At 40.0% G+C, this 20,608-nt stretch overlaps 1 protein-coding gene and 1 non-coding gene across 2 annotated transcripts in view; one reads left to right on the forward strand and one right to left on the reverse strand.

Annotated features, from left to right (window-relative positions):
* The window catches only part of IL1RAPL2 (interleukin 1 receptor accessory protein like 2), a 1,284,763-nt gene that overhangs the window by 242,896 nt on the left and 1,021,259 nt on the right, over positions 1–20,608 (forward strand). The gene's annotated exons all lie outside the window — the stretch shown is intronic.
* Positions 14,497–14,569, reverse strand: TRNAG-CCC. The gene has a single exon. It is a non-coding gene; the product is annotated as a tRNA-Gly (tRNA).

Here is a 20,608-nt window from a genome sequence, read left to right on the forward strand (position 1 = left end):
TTATTCATTTTTAATTTACTCTTTTTTATTTCTTCTAGTTCCTTGTTAAGCATTCCTTGCATCTTCTCAATCCTTGTCTCTAGGCTATTTATCTGTAACTCCGTTTTGTTGTCAAGATTTTGGATCATTTTTATTATCATTATTCTAAATTCTTTTTCAGGTAGATTCCCTGTCTCCTCCTCTTTTGCTTGGCTTAGTGGGAATTTTTCATGTTCCTTTACCTGCTGGGTATTTCTCTGCCTTTTCATCTTGTTTGGATTGCTGTGTTTGGAGTGGCCTTTCTGTATTCTGGTGGACTGTGGCTCCTTTCTATTGTGGAGGTTTCTCCCAGTGGGTGGGGTTGGACGATTGGCTTGCCAATGTTTCCTGGTTAGGGAAGCTTGCATCAGTGTTCTGGTGCGTGGAATTGGATTTCTTCTCTCTGTAGTGCAATGGAGTGTCCAGTAGTGAGTTCTGAGATGGGTCTATGGTTTGGTGTGACTTTGGGCAGCCTGTATATTGACACTCAGTGCTATGTTCCTGCGTTGCTGGAGAATTTGTGTGGTATGTCTTGCTCTGGTACTTCCTGGCTCTTGGATGGTGGTTGGTTTCAGTGTAGGTATGGAGGGTTTTGGATGATCTCTTATTACTTAATGTTCCCTGTAGTCAGGAGTTCTCTGGTGTTCTCAGGTTTTGGGCTTAAGTCTCCTGCCTCTGGATTTCAGTCTTATTCTTCCAGTAGCCTCAAGACTTGTCCAGCTATACAGCACTGATAATAAAACTTCTAGGTTAATGGTGAAAAAATTCTCCACAGTGAGGGACACCTAGAGAGGTTCACAGAGTTACATGAAGAGGAGGAGAAGGAGGAAGGAGATAGAGATGAGCAAGAGGCGAAAAAAGGGGGACTCAAGATGAGAGAGACAGATCTACACAGTTCTCTGTTCCCTAAGTGTTCTCCATAGCCCAGAATACTCACAGAGATTCAGAGAATTTGATTGGGAAGAGAAGGGGGAGGGAGGAAATTGAGGTGATCTGGGGGAGAAAAAGGAGAGTCAAAAGGGGGAGGGAGTAATCAACACACTCCTGAGTAAAAATGGGTACTGAATATTGGATTCTTAAATGTCCAAAATTGATATCAAATACTGAGAAACAAAGATTAAAAATCTAGAATAGAGGTTAGACTCTTAAAAATACAATATTAAAAACAAAAACAAAAACACACAAAATTTAAGAAATATATATGAAGTTTGCTTTAAAAAATAGGGTCTTTTTTTGCAAGGTTATAGTGAAATGAAAATGAAAATTAAGTAGTAGAGTAATAGAGGACTTTAAAAGAAAGTAAAAGAAAAGAAGTTTTTAATTAAAAAATAGTAAAAATATATGAAAATGCAAATTAAAGAGTAATAGAGGACTTTAAAAGAAAATAAAAGAAAAGGAAAATGAAGGAGTAATAGTGGAGTAATAGGGAATTTTAAAAGAAAATGAAACAAAAAAGAAAAAATTAATTAAAAATATAGTAAAAATATATCTAGCAATTTCTCTGTAGCTGTTGCGGGCAGTGTGGGTTCAGTTCAGTTTCAAATAGCTCCTTGTTCCAGCTTACACTTCTCTATAACTATAGGCCCCTTCTGATGTAGTTGGTGTTAACCACAGGTATTTTAATCTGTTGCACCTGTCACTTCTGAAGTGGTTCCCTTTGTTTATTTGGCTTCTGTTTCCAGGTCTCTTCAGTATCTAATTTCCACCCTCACACAAGCGGGTAGAGGTGGTCTCTTGTTTAGGTTTGCTTGTTCAGTTGTGCTGTAGGGAGGGTGGGGCACTGCAGACAAATATCACTGGCCTGTTTGGGGAGCACTCACAGTGTTCTGGCCACACTGGGTTTGCCACCACTCACGGTGTGTGTGCTTTCCCCATCTACACTGCTCAGGCTCCAGGCTGCTCTATAGGGAGCAGGCCTTGAGTTGCATGTGGTTCCAGTTTTCAGGTACTCCACAAAAGCGCAGACTCGGTTGGGCCTGCGTTTTGTGCCTTCCCCTGCCCAAGCAGCTCAGGCAGCCAGGAGCTTGATGGGCACACTCTCCTCGGGTACAGTGCGCCCTATCCCCTCCACGGTCCCAGCCTCAGTTTCCATGCCTGCTGCTCCAGAACTGGTCTCTAGCTGCGACCCTCCTGGCAGATGACAACCATCCAGAATCTCAGGAAGTCTTTGGTTAGAAACTGGAAGCCTGTTTGCAGTTTGGTAGGGGATGCCATCTCTGGGGCTGAGTTTGCCCCTTTCCCCTCCTTCCTGCCTCCTGCCTCCAGTGGGGGATGGGCCGGTCCACAGCCAACTAGCTCTTCTCTGGAATTGCTCAGTCCTTCCTTTGTTCTGCGAACGGGCCTGCAGTGTGTTCGGTTTGCGGGTTAATTTTCTCTCTCTCTCTTGCTGTCCCACAGTTTAAGTTGCTATCTCATGTTAGCTCCCTCCAATTGCCCTCAGGGCATTCACTCCTGGTCCTTACCCTAAGTAATGCTGCCTGCTCCTCTCCGTTCAGCCCCCACTTGCTGGTGGCGGATGCAGGTGTCTGGGGTACTTTTCTGCTGGGAGTTGCTTTTAGGCATGTTATCTGTGGGTTTTATTTATTTTTCCTCCCAGTTAGGTTGCAGTCCGAGATTCGAAAACTTCCCCCAGACCCGCCAGTGAGAGGGTTTCCTGGTGTTTGGAAACTTCCTTTATTATGACTCCCTTCCCGGGATGGGTCTCTGTCCCTAACTCTTTTGTCTCTCTTTTTATCTTTTATATTTTGTCCTACCTCCTTTCCAAAGACAATGGGCTGCTTTTCTGGATGCCTGATGTCCTCTGCTAGTGATCAGAAGTTGTTTTGTGGAGTTTGCTCAGCGTTCAACTGTTCTTTCAATGAATTTGTAGGGGAGAAAGTGGTCTCCCCGTTCTATTCCTCCTCTATCTTAGCTCCTCCCCCATGACTGGATGTTAAATCAGTTACCTTGGCAGGTGATCTTTAGATGGAGAATATTAGCTTGCTAGATGTACCCTGACATGTTCTTTTACCTCCCCATAATTCATCTAGAAGTTTAGGTAGTATGAGATACATTTTCAGTTTTTTTTTTTTTTAACTAGTACAGTTTACAAAATTAGAACCAGTGGATTTCTGGGGATCATCCATCAGGTACAATATCAGATGCTGATTCGTCACCAACTAGCAGGCTCTTTGGACTTTCCTGGTGGCTCAGTCGTATGGAAATCCGCTTGCAATTCAGGAGATGCAGGCTTGATCCCTGGGTAGGGAAGATACCCTGGAGAAGGAAATGGCTACCCACTCCAGTATTCTTGCCTAGAGAATCCCATGGACAGAGGAACCTGGCAGGCTACAGTCCATGGGGTCACAAAAGAGTCAGACATGACTTAGCGACTAAAGAACAGCAAAAGTAGGCTTTTTGCTTTGCTGTTTTAAAACATGAGAGGACTCTATCTTTTTTTCTGTTCAGAGTGTCCCTGGAAGTTGACTCATGTTTTCATCACAATTTCTTTTACATGGCATCTTGGCATCATGTCTTTGACTAAAAGGAATATTTTTCTAATGTCTCTACTTTATTTTAGAAACAACCAATCTGATGTTTTCCAACTTTATCTCCAAAACTGAAAATACACTTACTTAGGAAAGCAGGGATTTCTAATGAAAATGTTGACAGAATCTCATTAGTGCTAAAGTTTTGAACAGGCTGCCATTCAGTAAAGTAGTATTTTTGTGTCCTATAAAATACCAAACATCTGCTTGCAATGAAAGTATTTAACACCTTTTGCTTTTCTTTTTAGTGAAGCTGAATGCACCTGGGAATAAGTTAAACTTTAGATAACACAGGCAGAAAGTTTGAAACAAGGCATTTTTATTTGAAAATCATTCTGTAAGCATATTGGAAAAGAAAAAGAAAGAAAGTGAAGTTGCTCAGTCGTGTCCAACTCTTTGCTACCCCATGGACTGTAGCCTACCAGGTTCCTCCGTCCAAGGGATTTTCCAGGCAAGAATATTGGTGTGGGTTTCCATTTCCTTCTCCAGGAGATCTTCCTGACCCAGGGACTGAACCTGGGTCTCCTGAATTGTAGGCGGATGCTTTACCGTCTGAGCCACCAGGGAAGTCAAGTGTAGTGGAACAACAGCTCAAGTTACAAACACCATTCAACACAACATGGTGGCAAGATAGCTTTTAATGGCAGAGCCTGCCCTCACTTCTCAGAGCCAGCAATGGGGCTGTGAACTAAAGTTGGTTAATAAGAATAAAGTAAGTGTGTGGCAAAGAAATAGAGCCTGATTAAATCTAAGAATCAAATTTCATATTCAAATGATTCAAAATAGAGGCTGGGAGTCAGAATACAAAGCAGACTTCAAAGCCCAGGTAGACACAGAAGTAGGAATGACAAAAGGAAAGAAAGAAAAGCATGTATTATTATTGGAACCAACTAACTTGTCTCCCTGCTTTCATCTCTTTGTTGTCATTGTGCTCATGCTCTGCTGTGCCTGACTCTTTGCGACCCCTTGGACTATAGCCTGCCAGTCTCCTCTGTCCATGGAATTCTCCATGCAAGAGTACTGGAGTGGGTTGTCATTTCCTTCTCCAGGGGATTTTCCCAATCCAGGGATCTAACCCATGTTTCTTGCATCTTCTACATTGGCAGATGGGTTCTTTACCATTGAACCACCAAGGAATTCCCTTCATGTCTCACCACCTTAATTATTTCCTACAACAACACAAGAATCCTTCCTGAAGAACATATCAAACAATGCCTCATCCCTACTACATTCAGTGTTTCCTTGTCAGTCAGTCAGTTCAGTCACTCACTCATGTTCGACTCTTTGCGACCCCATGAATCGCAGCACACCAGGCCTCCCTGTCCATCACAAACTCCGGAGATCACTCAAACTCAAGCCCATCGAGTCGGTGATGCCATCCAGCCATCTCATCCTCTGCCGTCCCCTTCTCCTCCTGCCCCCAATCCCTCCCAGCATCAGGGTCTTTTCCAATGAGTCAACTCTTCGCATGAGGTGGCCAAGGTATTGGAGTTTCAGCTTCAGCATCAGTCCTTCCAATGACACCCAGGACTTATCTCCTTCAGGATTGACTGGTTGGATCTCTTTGCAGTCCAAGGGACTCTCAAGAGTCTTCTCCAACACCATAGTTCAAAAGCATCAATTTTTCGGTGCTTAGCTTCCTTCACAGTCCAACTCTCACATCCATATATGACCACTGGAAAAACCATAGCCTTGACCAGATGGACCTTTGTTGGCAAAGTAATGTCTCTGCTTTTGAATATGCTGTCTAGATTGGTCATAACTTTCCTGCCACGGAGTAAGCGTCTTTTAATTTCATGGCTGCAGTCACCATCTGCAGTGATTTTGGAGCCCAAAGAAATAAAGTCTGACACTGTTTCCACTGTCTCCCCATTTATTTCCCATGAGGTGATGGAATCAGATGCCATCATCTTAGTTTTCTGAATGTTGAGCTTTAAGCCAACTTTTTCACTCTCCTCTTTCACTTTCATCAAGAGACTTTAGTTCCTCTTCACTTTCTGCCATAAGGGTGGTGTCATCTGCATATCTGAGGTTATTGATATTTCTCCTGGCAGTCTTGTTTCCAGCCTGTGCTTCTTCCAGCCCAGCGTTTCTCCTGATGTACTCTGCATATAAGTTAAATAAGCAGAGTAACAATATACAGCCTTGACGTACTCCTTTTCCCATTTGGAACCAGTCTGTTGTTCCATGTCCAGTTCTAACTGTTGCTTCCTGACCTGCATACAGGCTTCGCAAGAGGCAGGTCAGGTGGTCTGGTACTCCCATCTCTTTCAAAATTTTCCAAAGTTTATTGTGATCCACACAGTTGAAGGCTTTGGCATAGTCAATAAAGCAGAAATTGATGTTTTTCTGGAACTCTCTTGCTTTTTCGATGATCCAGCGGATATTGGCAATTTGGTCCCTGGTTCCTCTGCCTTTTCTAAAACCAGCTTGACCATCTGGAAATTCTCGGTTCATGTATTGCTGAAGCCTGGCTTGGAGAATTTTGAGCATTACTTTACTAGCGTGTGAGATGAGTGCAATTGTGCAGTAGTTTGAGCATTGTTTGGGATTGCCTTTCTTAGGGATTGGAATGAAAACGGACCTTTTCCAGTCCTGTGGCCACTGCTGAGTTTTCCAAATTTGCTGGCATATTGAGTGTAGCACTTTCACAGCATCATCTTTCAGGATTTGAAATAGCTCAACTGGAATTCCATCACCTCCACTAGCTTTGTTCGTAGTGATGCTTTCTAAGCCCCACTTGACTTCACATTCCAGGATGTCTGGCTCTAGGTGAGTGATCACACCATTGTGATTATTTGGGTCATGAAGATCTTTTTTGTGTTTCCTTGTAGTCTATCATAAAAGGTGTGAACTTCTTTAAGGTTTTTTGTTATCTGAACCCAACCTACTTGCAGCCTTCTTGACTACTATTCCTCTCCTTAGACACCCTATATTCATGCTTGGTGTTTCTAAACTGGGAGTGGTGATGTTTGGAAATCTCTTAGGGTATGTGGGTTGTCACAATGAGTGAGGACAATATGGGTGTCTAGCCATCTGGAGGCCTTATTCAGTCCTCTGAGTACATTAAGAGGACTTTATTCTGCTTGTATGTTGTTGAAGATGGTATAAATTTCTGGTACTTAAATGCCAGGACATGTGCATGTGTTGGTTAAGAAAAAGGCAAGGGCCAGCTTTCTGAAGTCAATAAGACAGGGAAGAACCATGCTGAGTAATTATTTATTTGGGAAATTATTATTATTCCTAAACCTATATAGAAGAGATCACAGACATTTAGTGAATGATAAAGTTTGTGGTAGATTTCCTGTTTTGGGCAATGCATAGAAAAGCCTTCTCTGACAAAATAGCAATAGTTATAATAGATATGTCACATAAGTTTATAGTCCTATTGTTTGAAACAGGCTGTTTGTCTTTAAATTGGAAGTTTTATAGGCTTTGAACGTGTTCCACTGGCACTTGCTTTGATGTCATAGTTCCCTTAGAGATTCGCTAGAATCTCATCCATGTGGTACAGATATGTGTTCACAGCTGTGCGTCTGCATTATGATGTATGGACATAATGCAAAGTACCTAGTTAGCATAATCTTTCCCATGTGCAGGGTGTTTCTTAAGCCTTTCTAAAGGGTTTTCACTAAACCTGAGCATCATGATTTGGTTTCTGTGTGAATCTCAGGACAGCTTGAACTGTTAACTTGGTAAAACCAATCATAATATCAGCTGATATTTCTCTCCTACCATGACTTGCATTGAAAGATTTGGACACACACTGAGTCATTATTGACCAAAGTTTTTTCATTTCTTTCCTTTCTTCTCTCCCTTCTCATTTTAAGTCATATAAATGCTTTGCCTAATTGTCATGACATCCAGGATTATTTTTCACCCAAGGTTGATCATGTATCTTGAGACAAAAAGGGGAGTTGGACTTTGAGCACTTCTTTTTTCTATCCCAGTTTTAATTAATGATCTTTTGAATTCATGAGGCACCTGTTTTCTCCATTTCTACCTATGCCCAGAAAAAACAGCCATCTGCACATTGTAACCCATGTTTTAGAAAGGAAATGCTAGAGTCAGGATTCAGTCTAGGCATTTTGGCTCTCGAGTATATGCTCTTGATCATCAGCCTACACTGGAATAACTGAGATTTGTTGTTGTTGTTGTTATTCAGTCACTTGGTTGTGTCCAACTCTTTGCGACCCCATGAACTGAAGCATGTCAGGCTTCTCTGTTCTTCACCATCTCCCAGAGCTTGCTCAAACTCTTGTCCATTGAATTGGTGATGCCATCCAACTATCTCATCCTCTGTCATCCCTGTCTCCTCCTGCCTTCAATCTTTCCCAGCATCAGGGTCTTTTCCAGTGAGTCGGCTCTTCACATAAGGTGGCCAAAGTATTGGAGCTTCAGCCTCAGCATGAGTCCCTCCAACATATATTCAGGATTGACTTCCTGTAGGATTGACTGCTTTGATTTCCTTGCAGTCCAAGGGACTCTCAAGAGACTTCTCCAGAATCACAGTTCAAAAGCATCAATTCTTTGACGCTCAGCTTTTTTATAGTCCAACTCACACATCCATACATGACTACTGGAAAAACCATAGCTTTGACTAGACAGACCTTTGTTGACAAAGTAATGTCTCCGCTTTTTAATATGCTGTCTATGTTTGTCATAATTTTTCTTCTAAGGAGCAAGCGTCTTTTAATTTCATGGCTGCAGTCACCATCTGCAGTTATTTTAGAGCCCAAGAATGTTGGGCTGTTTCCATTGTTTCCCCATCTTTTTGCCATTAAGTGATGGGGCTGGATGCCATGACCTTTGGTATTTGAATGTTGAGTTTTTAGCCAGCTTTTTCACTCTCCTCTTTCACCTTCATCAAGAGGCTCTTTAGTTCCTCTTCACTTTCTGCCATAAGGGTGGTGTCATCTGCATTTTTGAGGTTACTGATATTTCTCCCTGAAAACTTGATTCCAGCTTGTGCTTCATCCAGCCAGCATTTTGCATGATGTACTCTGCATATAAGTCAAATAAGCTGGATCACAATACAAAGCCTTGACATACTCCATTCCCAGTTTTGGACCAGTCAGTTGTTCCATGTCTGGTTCGAGCTGTTGCTTCTTGACCTGCATACAAGTTCCTTAGGAGGCAGGTCAGGTGGTCTGGTATTCCCATCTCTTGAAAACTTTTCCACAGTTTGTTGTGATCCACACAGTCAAAGGATTTAGCGTAGTCAATGAAGCAAAAGTACATGTTTTCTGGAATTCTCTAGTTTTCTCTATGATCTAATGGATGTTGGCAATTTGATCTCTGGTTCCTCTGCCTTTTCTAAATCCAGCTTGAACATCTGGAGTTTCTCAGTTCATGTACTGTTGAAGTCTAGCTTGGAAAAATTTGAACATTATTTTGCTAGCATGTGAAATGAGAGCAATTGCGTGGTAGATTAAACATTCATTGGCACTGCCATTTTTGGGATTGGAATGAAAAATTTTCCAGTCCTTTGGCCACTGCTGAATTTTCCAAATTTGCTGGCATATTGAGTGTAGCACTTTCACAGCATCATCTTTCAGGATTTGAAATAGCTCAACTGGAATTCCATCACCTCCACTAGCTTTGTTCGTAGTGATGCTTTCTAAGCCCCACTTGACTTCACATTCCAGGATGTCTGGCTCTAGGTGAGTGATCACACCATTGTGATTATTTGGGTCATGAAGATCTTTTTTGTGTTTCCTTGTAGTCTATCATAAAAGGTGTGAACTTCTTTAAGGTTTTTTGTTATCTGAACCCAACCTACTTGCAGCCTTCTTGACTACTATTCCTCTCCTTAGACACCCTATATTCATGCTTGGTGTTTCTAAACTGGGAGTGGTGATGTTTGGAAATCTCTTAGGGTATGTGGGTTGTCACAATGAGTGAGGACAATATGGGTGTCTAGCCATCTGGAGGCCTTATTCAGTCCTCTGAGTACATTAAGAGGACTTTATTCTGCTTGTATGTTGTTGAAGATGGTATAAATTTCTGGTACTTAAATGCCAGGACATGTGCATGTGTTGGTTAAGAAAAAGGCAAGGGCCAGCTTTCTGAAGTCAATAAGACAGGGAAGAACCATGCTGAGTAATTATTTATTTGGGAAATTATTATTATTCCTAAACCTATATAGAAGAGATCACAGACATTTAGTGAATGATAAAGTTTGTGGTAGATTTCCTGTTTTGGGCAATGCATAGAAAAGCCTTCTCTGACAAAATAGCAATAGTTATAATAGATATGTCACATAAGTTTATAGTCCTATTGTTTGAAACAGGCTGTTTGTCTTTAAATTGGAAGTTTTATAGGCTTTGAACGTGTTCCACTGGCACTTGCTTTGATGTCATAGTTCCCTTAGAGATTCGCTAGAATCTCATCCATGTGGTACAGATATGTGTTCACAGCTGTGCGTCTGCATTATGATGTATGGACATAATGCAAAGTACCTAGTTAGCATAATCTTTCCCATGTGCAGGGTGTTTCTTAAGCCTTTCTAAAGGGTTTTCACTAAACCTGAGCATCATGATTTGGTTTCTGTGTGAATCTCAGGACAGCTTGAACTGTTAACTTGGTAAAACCAATCATAATATCAGCTGATATTTCTCTCCTACCATGACTTGCATTGAAAGATTTGGACACACACTGAGTCATTATTGACCAAAGTTTTTTCATTTCTTTCCTTTCTTCTCTCCCTTCTCATTTTAAGTCATATAAATGCTTTGCCTAATTGTCATGACATCCAGGATTATTTTTCACCCAAGGTTGATCATGTATCTTGAGACAAAAAGGGGAGTTGGACTTTGAGCACTTCTTTTTTCTATCCCAGTTTTAATTAATGATCTTTTGAATTCATGAGGCACCTGTTTTCTCCATTTCTACCTATGCCCAGAAAAAACAGCCATCTGCACATTGTAACCCATGTTTTAGAAAGGAAATGCTAGAGTCAGGATTCAGTCTAGGCATTTTGGCTCTCGAGTATATGCTCTTGATCATCAGCCTACACTGGAATAACTGAGATTTGTTGTTGTTGTTGTTATTCAGTCACTTGGTTGTGTCCAACTCTTTGCGACCCCATGAACTGAAGCATGTCAGGCTTCTCTGTTCTTCACCATCTCCCAGAGCTTGCTCAAACTCTTGTCCATTGAATTGGTGATGCCATCCAACTATCTCATCCTCTGTCATCCCTGTCTCCTCCTGCCTTCAATCTTTCCCAGCATCAGGGTCTTTTCCAGTGAGTCGGCTCTTCACATAAGGTGGCCAAAGTATTGGAGCTTCAGCCTCAGCATGAGTCCCTCCAACATATATTCAGGATTGACTTCCTGTAGGATTGACTGCTTTGATTTCCTTGCAGTCCAAGGGACTCTCAAGAGACTTCTCCAGAATCACAGTTCAAAAGCATCAATTCTTTGACGCTCAGCTTTTTTATAGTCCAACTCACACATCCATACATGACTACTGGAAAAACCATAGCTTTGACTAGACAGACCTTTGTTGACAAAGTAATGTCTCCGCTTTTTAATATGCTGTCTATGTTTGTCATAATTTTTCTTCTAAGGAGCAAGCGTCTTTTAATTTCATGGCTGCAGTCACCATCTGCAGTTATTTTAGAGCCCAAGAATGTTGGGCTGTTTCCATTGTTTCCCCATCTTTTTGCCATTAAGTGATGGGGCTGGATGCCATGACCTTTGGTATTTGAATGTTGAGTTTTTAGCCAGCTTTTTCACTCTCCTCTTTCACCTTCATCAAGAGGCTCTTTAGTTCCTCTTCACTTTCTGCCATAAGGGTGGTGTCATCTGCATTTTTGAGGTTACTGATATTTCTCCCTGAAAACTTGATTCCAGCTTGTGCTTCATCCAGCCAGCATTTTGCATGATGTACTCTGCATATAAGTCAAATAAGCTGGATCACAATACAAAGCCTTGACATACTCCATTCCCAGTTTTGGACCAGTCAGTTGTTCCATGTCTGGTTCGAGCTGTTGCTTCTTGACCTGCATACAAGTTCCTTAGGAGGCAGGTCAGGTGGTCTGGTATTCCCATCTCTTGAAAACTTTTCCACAGTTTGTTGTGATCCACACAGTCAAAGGATTTAGCGTAGTCAATGAAGCAAAAGTACATGTTTTCTGGAATTCTCTAGTTTTCTCTATGATCTAATGGATGTTGGCAATTTGATCTCTGGTTCCTCTGCCTTTTCTAAATCCAGCTTGAACATCTGGAGTTTCTCAGTTCATGTACTGTTGAAGTCTAGCTTGGAAAAATTTGAACATTATTTTGCTAGCATGTGAAATGAGAGCAATTGCGTGGTAGATTAAACATTCATTGGCACTGCCATTTTTGGGATTGGAATGAAAAATTTTCCAGTCCTTTGGCCACTGCTGAATTTTCCAAATTTGCTGGCATATTGAGTGTAGCACATTTACAGCATCATCTTTTAGGATTTGAAATAGCTCAGCTGGGATGCCATCACCTCCACTAGCTTTGTTCCTAGTGATGCTTCCTAAGGCCTACTTGACTTCGGGCTCCAGGATGTCTGGCTCTAGATGAGTGACCATACCATCATGGTTATCTGATTCATGAAGATATTTTTTGTATAGTTCTTCTGTGTATTCTTGCCACCTCTTCTTAATATCTTCTGCTTTTGTTAGCTCTATACTGTTTTTGTCCTTTATTGTGCCCATCTTTGTGTGAAATGTTCTCTTGGTATCTCTAATTTTCTTGAAGAGATGTCTAGTCTTTCCCATTCTATTGTTTTCCTTTATTTCTTTGCATTGTTCAGTTAGGAAGGCTTTCTTATTGCTCCTTGCTATTCCTTGGAACTCTGTATTCAGATGGGTATATCTTTCCCTTTCTCCTTTGCCTTTCACTTCTCTTCTTTCCTCAGCTATTTGTAAGGCCTCTTTAGACAACCATCTTGCCTTTTTGCATTTCTTTTTCTTGGGTATGGTTTTGATCACCACCTCCTGTACAGTGTTACAAACCTCTATCCATAGTTCTTCAGGCACTCTATCAGATCTTATCCCTTGAGTTTTGGGGGATCCAAAAAGGCAAGACTCTGGTCCTCTCAGTCTGATTTAAATTGCTGTATCCCTGCTTTAATTTATTGCATATAAGTGTGAGTTGTTAGATGAAGAAAGAATTCATTTGCTAACAATGTAGAAAACTACTAACAGATACACACTTCAGGGAGGTCTTAAACCTAGACCTGCTGGGAGGAGAGTGTTGTTGGAAAACTGAATCATGAAAGTAGATTTTTTATTTATTCATCCTTGCAGGAAACATGTAGAGTATGTACTGAGTTGCTTTTAGTTATTTGCAACCTTATGGGTGAGCAGGTAGATAATGGCCAAAGTCTCCTGAATGATAAGGAAGGGCCAAGATAATATTGAAAATGGCAAGGGATGGCTTACATAAAGGACTAAATGGATTTATCATCTCAGTAAGCTGATATTACTGACAGTAAGGCACTTTTTAGGGCCTTGAGGATCAAGGAAGCTTACCCCTCTACTGCTGATGGGCTGAATTTCTTGTTCTGTATACCTGCCATCTGTGTCTAGTAAGTTGTGCTTGTTATGTACATCGTTGGAACTCATCATCTCCCTATTTGTATTGGGCATCTTTCTTTTAACCCTGATACTGTTGCATTTCAAGATAAGAGGTGCAAAAGTTGATAAGCTATGTGATGAGAAGATACCTGTAATTTAAAATTCTGGCTCTAGTGTCAATGCCAAGAAGCAAAGAAGACTTTTGCCAGAGCCAAAAATGCTAGGAGGCCTCATTACAGCTGGAGCACTATTCTAACCAGAGAAGCCATTATGATTTTCTTGGTCCTTTGACGCCATAGAATTACCATATTTCATCCCATAGAACACAGTCCTCCTTACTTTTGTATTAATGGTAATTAGGGATTTGGAAAAGATTGTTATACTTTTGTTTGTATGGTAAATTGAATTTCAGTGACTACTGTGGAGATGCGAAGTGAGAATGCTGTCTTCCACAATTGTAAGCGTGCAGTTATGAAGCAAATCAAGAGTCATTTCTTTGAAGGCTGGTTTGATATGATGCTCTGTACAGGTCCCTACTTGTTATACTCAATGAGTGATATGAAAATGCTAAATAAGATAGCCCCAAAGAATAATAGACCTTGGTCATCCTATATTTTAGATAGCAATTTAAATCATCAAGAAGCTTGATGTAACACTCTGTCATCTCCAGCCACATCCCCCCACAGCAACTACAATTTATCAGGTACCCTTTGTGAGGTACCACCATGGACAGAGGTGCCTGGCAGGCTGCAGTCCATGGGGACGCAAAGAGTAGGGCATGACTGAGCAACTTTCACTTTTTCACTTTGTCGGATACCATTCATCAAATCATGTAATCATCACAGCAACCATATTGGACTCTGTTTTGATCTCCATTTTGTGGATGGAGAAGCTGAGTTTTAGAGGAATTAAATAACTTGCCTATGGTCATACAACCATGTGTCAGAGCCATGATTCAAAACCAGAGACTCTGACTCCAGAACCTGTGCTTTAACTGCTGTGCCATGCTGCATTCTGTTACAGGGAGGAGTACATTGAGGAGGCCCATGATTTTGATTACCATCCACAGGAATGATGGAGAAGGAAATGGCAACCCACTCCAGTACTCTTGCCTGGAGAATCCCATGGACAGAGGAGCCTGGTTGGCTACAGTCCATGGGGTCACAAAGAGTCAGACATGACTGAGCGACTTCACTCATCACTCACTCACAGGAAGGAAGACTTCTGAAATGTCTAAATAACTCATTTGAAGATTGTCTTGCACTATAAATTTTAATGAAAGTGTTTTCACAATCACATGTATATGTAGAGCTTCTTGTTTTAAAATTATATGTTTACTTACTTATTATTTTTATTTGTCCACACCAGGTCTTAGTTGGGGCATGTGGGATCTAGTTCCCTGACCAGGGATCAAACCTGGGCCCCCTGCATTGGGAATACAGAGTCTTAGCCACTGGACCACCAGGGAAGTCCCTATAGTTTAATCTATTTTTTAATACCTATGGAACAAGAACAATATTCCCATGGTCACTGCTTCTTACTACTATGTCTTGAGGTTTTTCCTTGTTGAAAATGCTGCATCCTTGAGGAACGGATCTCCTAAATTTAACTTTTAAACTCAGGCTGTAATCAGTGGATATTTATGCCCACACACTTTCTGTTTTACCAACTATATCTCCCCTCCAGTAGAGTGTGGTCCCAGGGATGTTGGGCAGAAGCCCCATAGAGGATGGGCCTGTGTTATTTATCAGTGTATAGGCTGCATAATAAAGTATATGTGATAATTGATTCACTCTGCATCAGCCTTTGAGGACAGATGACTCAATTAGCATGTCAGATACTGACTGTATCTCTCTCAAAAAATCCTCAAAGGTAATCATTTGTATTTTGTATTAGATAAGGTGTGAGAGCTGTTTTAGTAGTTGTTTATATTTTATTAAAAGTTCTTATTTCCTTTGACTATTCACAGCTGAAGCAGCAGTGTTACCTTAAAGGTTGGGTTTCTTCCTTCTTTTTAATCTGTGTGTTTTAAGAAAGAATGATGATATTTTGAAGCAAGCAGATAAAGAAATAAGAATTTGAAAAGCCTAGCTGAAATAGTTTTGATTCCAAGTCCTCAGCTGAGAAAGAGGGCATGTGTTCAGTTGATTGGCAGAGTTGTATGTGCTCAGTACCAGAGATGTCTGGATTAGAGGAGGTGTCAGAAGGGTGATGAGGGAAAGTCTGGCCCAGGTGTAGGTCATAACTTTAAGACAGTAGTGTACAAATGATTTTGAAAGAGCATAATGACCAGAAAAACTTTTGAGTGCACATGTCTCTGCAAACATGCTGTGCACAAAATAAAACAAACACACACAAAATATTATGGGCATTTAATATTTTCCCTTCTCCCTTTGGATCCTTTTTATAACCATAGAGTAAAAATACTTTACTTTGAAAACCAGTCATTTAGGATTTGGACTTTCTGTGACCTTAGGCACATCTCTGATATGATCTGGACCTCAGTTTTTTCACATAAGAGAAACGGACTAAATAAAGTGCAATTTCAAGTTTCATTTTACGTTTATTATTTGAAAATGTTTTTCCTAGGGTATTCCCATGGACTTTAGTCATTTTTCTGGATGGGGTTTTAGTTGCTGCTTTGTTTGCATTTTGAGCCAGAACATTACTAAACAATGGAGACCTTATTGTTGTTCCAATTAGAAGTCCTCCAATAATGTTTTTACAATCGTATTATGCCTGGTTATTTTAACATGGTCAAAATACAATTTACTGAGTTATATTTGTTTGCCCTATGTCTTATCTTTATTTCTACTCAATCTCTTTCCTCTGTTCCTTGTTAAACCACTTACAGATGCTAATTGATAAAGTGGTTTATAACAGTGGAAATTTATTTTGTTCAGACTTAAAGCTATCATATGAAAGACATTTGAATCACTAGAAATTAAGAAAATAAAGTTATCAAGTATTTGGTTAAGTGTTTATTGGGTGATGATAGATGCTGTCTTATTAAGATGATCTGTGCTTTCACAGACATGTTTGTAAGATCCATTTTTACTACAATTGCTGCATATATACAGCACAGAGAAAGATAATTATTTGCCTACAAAATCCCTTATAAATATTAAATGTTCTTTTCTAAGGTCATATGAAACCATATCCTTTGGACTGTAGAACAATAAGCAATCTTGTGCATGTTTCAATATTTAAATCAAGGTAAGGCTATTTATGTTATTGTGTAAGTTACTAGGTTATTTTATAGTAGATGTGAGTTTGTAAAACCAATCCCTGCCCTTCACTTGTCCATTATGAAGGTGTTGTAAAAACACTTGTGTACCGTGGGAGATACAGTTTTCCAGCCTTTGAGGTGTGGAAGATATATAAGTTTATAGAATTCAGAAAATTTGACTTAGTGTGTGTGGTCTTCCCCTTCTCATATCCATATTATAATGTTATAATGTACTTCCATTCAGCTGTTTTAATTTGCAGCCATGTGTTTTCTTGATTGAATTCTTAGATACTTTTTATTTGTGTATATAAATTTGAAATTGTTTGTTTTGCCGTCCAGTGTTCATTCACCATTTTTTGTCACCATGCCTTCATACACTCTTTGTATATCACTTCTTCCTACTGTCAGCCATGTGCTTACAGTAGGCACACAATCTAGGTCCAAGCCAATTAGAGTCTTGCATTCCCCTAAGCATCAGTTATCTTATTTGTTCAGGAACGGGCATATGAACCAGATAGATAAAAAGAGATGCAATGAGATTTTCATGGGCACTTCTAGGAAAGAGGACCTTGCTTTTGTCTATGGATGTAGAATTGTGTGAATGTAAATTCTGGAGTTGCTACAAGCATCTTATGACCATGACAGACAAATCTGAAATGGATGAGAGACAGAGGATCAAGTCAAGGAATGAGACATGAGATCTTGGATACTTGCTTGAGCCATCAATACAGACCTGTCTGCTTGGAATCTTTTTATTATTTCATCCAGTAAGTTTTTTTTTTTGTTTTTTTTTTTTGTTTTTGTTATTCAAGTCACTTAAGAGTTCTATTTTCTGTCACTTGCACCTAAAAGCATCTAGTTGACCATTCATGTCCAACCCAAGTAGCAGGCTTTACTTTATATAGCTACTCACAATGCCAAATATTTTCAATAAGAATTGAGAGGTGGTAAGGGGAAAAGTGGGGAAGAGAAAGAGGAACATGTTTAAGACCTCTGGCTGAATTAGCAGAATAGGTTAAAATTAGGCATGATTTTTTTTCTCTTTACATGGCAATTTATTTCACAGTTATTTAGTGATGAGCAATTCAAGACACTGTTCATTCAGTGTTGGGCATTCAGAGTTGAAAGATGATTCAAATCTGGAGTTTATAAAGTAATGGGGAGATTGGTACTGAAGTCACAAGTCAATGACTCCAGCACAAGGAATACTTACCAGGGTAATAGATGGATGTTCAAGAGACATCTAACTAAAATAAGAAATATGAACTCTGCTCTGTAATCTGAATACTAGGTAGCCAAGTGGAGAAGGCTATGCAAAGGAAATAATACAAAGTATGCATTTTAGGAATTCCTGAGCTTTGAGTGTCATATATATCTATTGGCACTGGTGATAAGGATTTATATTGGAAGAAAGTTTGACTAATTAGCATGACTAATTTGGACTCTTGGGTTCCTGAGACAGTAATTAAAGGGCTGATGCTCCTATTTAGAAATGATGCCAGCACTCAGATCTGGGTCAGAATGATAGAGTGGAATTTAGCTTCTCCTTGGGCTTCTCTGGTAGCTCAGCTGGTGAAGAATCCACCTGCAATGCAGGAGACTCTGGTTCAATTCCTGGATAGGGAAGATCCCCTGGAGAAGGGATAGGCTACCCAGTCCAGTACTCTTCGGATTCCCTGGTGGCTCAGACAGTAAAGAATCTGCCTGCAAAGCGGGAGACCTGGGTTCAGTCCTTGGGTTGGGATGATCCCCTGGAGAAGGACATGGCAACCCACTCCAGTATTCTTGCCTGGAGAGTCCCCATGGACAGAAGAGCCTGGCAGGCTGCAGTCCATGGGATTGCAAGGAGTCAGACACAACTGAATGACTAAGCACTGGAATGCAAACCACAATACCTAAATGTGTATTTGTGCCTTTAGCAGAGTGTCATTTCAGCACAGGAAATATACCATAGAGGTGATGTCTGCCCTAAAGGAGGGTAAAATTTGAAACAGCCCCTTTGGTAGGAGGCAGAAGGATGGGATTAAGGAAGCAAAATTTACAAATCTGACTGAGCAAAATTTACTTATTTTATTGATATATGACTAGATAGTTACCTTATTTGCAAGTCATGGGTATTTGTGTTGTGCAAAACAGAAAGCAAATGAAAGTATGTACTTTGGCTAGGCAATGGACAAGTATCTTTAAAATGTTTAGATATGGAATATAGTAGTCAGCTAGCATTCTCTTCTGATAACATACTGTGCCTCATTCCTCTCTCTTATCATGCTGTATTATATTTTTAAGGAACTAAAGAATGCCTTTCCTCTTCATGAAGAAATATCAAGGTTTTTTTGTTTGTTTTGTTTTTTAATCAGTCATACTAGGAATCTTACAAACTTCCTACTGCCAGTCTTCCTACTCCATCAGTGCATTGCTAGTTAAATGGCTTATAATGTGCACTGAGTGTCAGCAGTCTTCTAGGTGCCCTGGAGGAAGAAAAGCTCTGCCTGAGCATTCATTCTAAATTAAGCATAAAGGTTAGTGCTCAACTGTGAAAAATTCAAGTTGTATTTTTGAGCTACCCTTCCTTCCATCTTAAGGCTGCTTTCCAAAAGCTGAGTATTACTACTACCCAGAGTCTCATGTGCTTTGGTACAGACTGCCTACAATCAGGGTCAATAATGCTTTAGAATAGAAAAAAAAAAAAAAAAAAGACAGCTTATAGCTGTAGATGATCAAATCATATGTGGTAGTTTAAAAAGACAGGGGAGCTGTGTTCGGGAATTTTAAAATGTTTAAATCAAAGGGCACATAAAAATAGTAGTAGGGAAATATAGCGTATTGTGGCTCGTAGGCTATGAAGGTGTGCCACATTTTGGAAAATCTCCTATTTAAAGCAATCTAAATTTAATTTTAAAAATGGAGTGATTAGTGCCATCACCAAGGGGTTTATTTAAGGAAGATTTGTTAAAATATGTAATGCATTTGCTACTTTAAGTGTTGGCTTTTGTAGATTGGAGTTGGATAGAAAGGAAACAAAAATCAAGTATTTAACACGAATATCAAATGAGAAATAAAGAGGGACCATCCATACAATTATAATTTATAAGCAAGCCAAATAATTTACAATGAGAAAAGTATCTACATATGAGGACACACTAGTGTTTTGAATGCTATGGAAGGGAATCTGTGTATCTATAATAGCAAAAGAGATAACATTCTATTGTAATTACACTACATAATTCAAAGAAGTGGCATTAGGTGAAACAGTTCATGAATACAGGAAAGGGGGCAGAGGAGGAGAGAGGGGGAGAGAGAGAAAAGTGGAGAAAGGGTGAGGGGAAAGTAGTGAGGGAGAAGAGGGCAAGGAGGAGAGAGGCCTTAGAAAATAATTTGGTTGATTACTGTAAAGGATATGCAAGGAAGGTTGGTATGCTGAAATGGAAAATGTGCCACTATTTGGCCACCATGTAGACTTAGAGCAGGAGCTATTCTCACTAGAGTCCACGGATGTCACTTGCTTTTGACAACTTGTTCATTCATTCATTTATTCTTACCTCTATTCCTTTATTCATTCAGTGAATGTATGTTTGCTGAGCAATTATGATGCGGAAGCATACAATACTTGAAGAAGAAAGGAGACTATTGGGGGAAAGTGAATCTTCAGGGCACAAAGTTGGAGGACTCCTTACAATAGTGAATCTGGAGTGAGTGAATCTGTGCTATTTAGCAAGAGAGAGCTAAGCTTTCAGCAGATTCTTGAAATCTTCCAACTGTACTCACACATCCTGAAAGGCTCATTAGGGAACAGTGCCTCTGAATGCTAAACTGGGAAATGGAGACAATGTGGTTACTCTCCTGGCTTTGACATCAAGTTAGCTGACTGACCTTGGGTCCACTCATAAACTTTCTGGACCTCAGTCTCCTTGTCTACCAAAGAGGATAGTTCTTAATGCTGCTTACCCTATCCTCACATGGATGAACTCGGGATTAATTAGATTAAGAAGTGATCAGTGAAGCACATTAAAACTCCTCAGAGGGTGGTACCAAATGAGCAGGACAAATAACAATTCAAATGTCAGCTATAGAGCTATAATTGGGGTTTGTTTTAAATGTGTCATTTTTTGAAATCCAGGGCAAATGATATTTTATGAAAGTAAACAGTATATTTTATATAGTTTTAAGTTTTCAAAACAAGATAGTATAGACAGTTCACATGTATCACATGTATCACATGCACCCAATTTCCATTATTGTTCACACCTTACATTGGTATGGTATATTTGTAGGGTGTAT

Source organism: Cervus elaphus, chromosome X, assembly GCF_910594005.1.
Source record: "Cervus elaphus chromosome X, mCerEla1.1, whole genome shotgun sequence".
In the NCBI taxonomy this organism is placed as follows: Eukaryota; Metazoa; Chordata; class Mammalia; order Artiodactyla; family Cervidae; genus Cervus; species Cervus elaphus.